Source organism: Poecilia formosa, unplaced genomic scaffold (assembly GCF_000485575.1).
Source record: "Poecilia formosa unplaced genomic scaffold, Poecilia_formosa-5.1.2 Scaffold2647, whole genome shotgun sequence".
NCBI classification, from domain to species: domain Eukaryota; kingdom Metazoa; phylum Chordata; class Actinopteri; order Cyprinodontiformes; family Poeciliidae; genus Poecilia; species Poecilia formosa.
The window spans coordinates 634-4,567 of NW_006802586.1; the positions used below are offsets into that span (position 1 = coordinate 634).

Below are 3,934 nucleotides of genomic sequence, written 5' to 3' on the forward strand. Positions count from 1 at the left end.
CTACTTTCCCCCATTGTTTATTGACATCATACCTTTGGGGATCAGGGCAGCTTTATCTATGCAAAAGTAAGGGTTATAATTGCAATTATTTCCAAGCACCGGAATGAGAGGAATGGCGATAACACATGAACTCTCCAATATAACTTTTACGGTTTTATAATGGCAAATTCCAGAACTTCGTCCATAATCTCTAAAGATATAATTAGTGTCTTCTTCAGCTCCCACCTTTCCTCAACGTAGCAATTAACCGATTTGTGAAACCTTCTTGTTTACCTTGACCGGAGGTCAGTGAGAAAAGCAGACTTTATAAAAACAAGGGCACAAACTCAAAACTGTGTTTCTTAACACTAACCTCACAGTCTTATGATGCTGAAATCCACCACAGCCTGAGTAACAAACACATGATCTCAAGCAACACTGTAGGGCCTAATTTCATTATTTTTCTGGTCACGTCTTTTAGTGCAGTAGTGATTCTTTGGCAAAATGCATGTTGTGCTTTAATTTAACCTGATTGTTTGTTGCATGAAATGATGAAGCTAATTTTGTAAGGATGCTTTACAAAATCTTCATATCCCTTAAGCTTTTCAGCATTTTTTCACATTATAAATTCAAGATTCAAATGCTTTTGAGAACATATTGTATAACAAAGCAACTGAAAGTATAGACTAATTGTGAAGAGAGAAGAAAATAGTAAAAGAGAAATTGAAAAAAATGTGTTTTATATTTAAATTCCCCGCCCCCCCTTTATTTTGATACACCCAATTAAAATCTAGTCATTTTCCAAGTAATCCTACTTATAAACAGAGTCCATTCTCGTGATGTTTCTTTTCACATGGTGATAGCATCATGCTTTGGGGAAGCTTTAACAGGAACAACAAAGTTGGTCAGAAATGATGGTAACCTGGATGGCACAAGAATCCAGGAAAAAAAAAAAAAACTTGCTAGAGGCAGCAAAAGAATTGAATGAACAATAATAGGATGGCTTAGATCAGTGGTCTCCAAATTTTTTATACCCACAAAATAATAGTGACAGACATTTGTGACTGTCTATTGGTTCAGCAGACAATTATTATTGCAGAGTAAATTAATTAATTAAAATCTCAGAAATCAACACTTTATGACCCCAAGTAGGTTTCTTATCCCAACTTTGTGAACCACTCACTTAGAACAAAGCATATTTGCATGTTTAGAATGGTCCATTCAAAGTCCAGGAATCTGTAGCAAGACTTAGCAATTTATGTTCACAAAGAAAACTTTCACCATCCAGCATGACAACAACCCTAAAGATATGGCCAGATGGCTTAGATCAGGGGTCACCAACTCCAGTCCTCAAGGGCTACCATCCTGCAACTTTTAGATTCACCTCTGCTCCAAAATGTCTGAATTCCCTCAACAGCATTCATTCCTCTGTGCAATAGGTTGGAAATGAGCAGTTTATTTGATCCAGGTGTGTTTGAGCAGAGACGCATCTAAAAGTTACAGGATGGTAGTGCTCGAGGACTGGAGCATATTTCTGAAAAAGAATGGCCCAGTCAAAGTCCAGACATAAAGTCAGTTGATAATCTTTGAAGATTAATATTTGAAAATACCCTCCATCCAGTATGAGCAGAGCTACATTCCAAAGAAGATGAAGGGAGATAAATTTCAGATAGCAAATTGATAAAACATAACTTTGCTTCAGTTATGCAATTACGTGCTAATGTAGGTCAAGTAGATAAAATCCAAATCAGATACAACAGACTTTGAAATAACTAAGAAAAATTTAAAAAACGAAAACAAAATCCAACCCACGCCCCTAAAAAGTATGAATACTTTCCATGGGACTGTAAATGTAGAATATAGAGCAAATGTCAGGTTTTGAGTGAGATCAAAGTAGTGTCACTCACATACGACGAGCTGAACTTTCTGGTGCAAGTTATCTACATTGCAAATTAATTTTTAACTTTAGAAATGCTCTTTGATGAATCTCATTTACTGCGTAAATGAAACGGCGCCCCCTGGCGCATATTACGGTAACAACAATTGAATTGTTACTATCTTGCTGCTTTAGGTCAATTTTGATATGAACAAATTACTATTATTTATTTGTTTATTTTATTATTTATTTATTTATTTGTTTGTTTATTTTTACAAAAAAATAAACACAAGGGTTTGATTTTATACCTAGTCTTACATACATAATGTAACCGAATGTAAACCATATCTTTTGTAGGAATATTTTCAGATTAGGTCTAAAAGGAGTTAACAGAGCTTGTTTATTAAATTTTAAATAGGAGAAACTCCTTTAAATCTGATAAAGATTTAATATTATTGCTACTCTTATTGAACAGGGCAAGTTAATTTGGTTTGGAATGTTAGTAATTTTGCAATGGGGTCAGACAGAGTTGAGTGTTATCCTGTGGTCTCTATATCTATGATTCTGCCCCCTTCCACTGATGAGTCATGACTTGCAGAAATTATTTACTGGTATCCAGTATAACATTCTGTTATATATCCTTTAAGGGAGTGTTGTTATGATTTCTACAATTAAGGAGGCTCAGACACTACATTTTTGGTCAGCACAGTGAGGTCCTTGCAAAAGTGTTCACGCCCATCTTGTTTTTTCTTTTTTGACACGTTGCAACCACAAACATCTGTGTATTTTATTGGAACTATGTGTGGTATACCAACTCAGAAGAGTATGTTTGTTTTGTGAGAGGATACAACATTTTCTTATTTTCTATTAAGAATCAGTCAAGTGGGTGGAATGCATTTGCAAGATTTGTCTTTCACTGCAAAATCAGCTGGAAATATTTGGGGTATATCTCTACTTTGCACTTTTAGAGACTGAAAAGTGCAGCTCAGTCTTGGATGGAGAACATATTGCTCTTGCAACAGATTCTGAGTTGGATTTTTTTTTCTCAGTTCTGACTGAAACATGATTTGATCTAAACCATCTTGCAGTATTCCTAGTCAATATGCTACTGAAAGACAATCCACTGCCCCAGTCTAGTCTTTTGCAGTCACTAAACAGATTTTCTTTCAGGATTTGTCTTCCCATCACTTCTGGTCACCTTCCTTGTCTCTGCTGAAGAAAACCACAACCACAGCTTGATGCTGCTACAAACATGGTAGCGTGATGGCGAGAAGGATGTGGAGTTTCAGTTTTCACAAAAGGGCAGATTTATGTCTAAAATTTGTTCTCTCACCAGATTCTCCCACCTGAGCTGTGGATCTGCATAGTTCCCATGTAACTCGAGGCAGCTCTTCTGCTCTCCAACTCCAAGAAGATTTGTAGTTGTGCCTTGTTTTTGTCCATTTTTGGGTGACAAAATGAAGACCGCTCTGTGTTTTGTCAAAAATCTTTGTTGTATTGTTTTATAGCCTAACTCTGCATCAAACTTCTCTGCAACTCTGTCTCAATGACCTGTTTTTTTCTAGTTGTCATGATGCTGGTTGTCACTAATGATCGCTGACATTGGTACAATACTGACACCAAGTGGCATGGAGTGTGGATGGGGTTACTAACTTATACTTAGAAACTTCATAAGCTTAGAAACTACTTTCTCTTAATTAATGTATTCTTCTTAAGGTACAAACAAAAGGTGTAATAAATTAAATGTAACAGCATTTGTCTGCTGTCTGTCTTATTGTTTAATGGGACTTTGGTTATCCAAATCACTGAACACTGTATTCTTCAAAAATATCAACATTTCTAAATAAAACACACAACCCCAAGCAAAGGTTTTAAATAAAAAAGTATATATATTAAAAGAAATAAACGTTTTGTCTTCACAATATTTACTGTTGATGTATTAGCACAATTTGTTCTTTAAATCGTGACTTAACCTTAATTGGCTATATAGCAAATACTTCATCATTCAAACTTAACATCCTAAGCAATCAATCAAACAATATTTTACTAAAAGCACAATTGGAAGCTGAATCAATCATA

General features: G+C 35.3%; 1 long non-coding RNA gene across 1 annotated transcript; it reads left to right on the forward strand.

Moving 5' to 3' along the window:
• The first annotated feature begins 2,705 nt into the window (after positions 1-2,705).
• LOC107835453 (uncharacterized) lies at positions 2,706-3,396 on the forward strand. The gene is made up of 3 exons (XR_001661267.1): positions 2,706-2,798; positions 3,026-3,110; positions 3,192-3,396. It is a non-coding gene; the product is annotated as an uncharacterized LOC107835453 (long non-coding RNA).
• Positions 3,397-3,934: the final 538 nt, after the last annotated feature.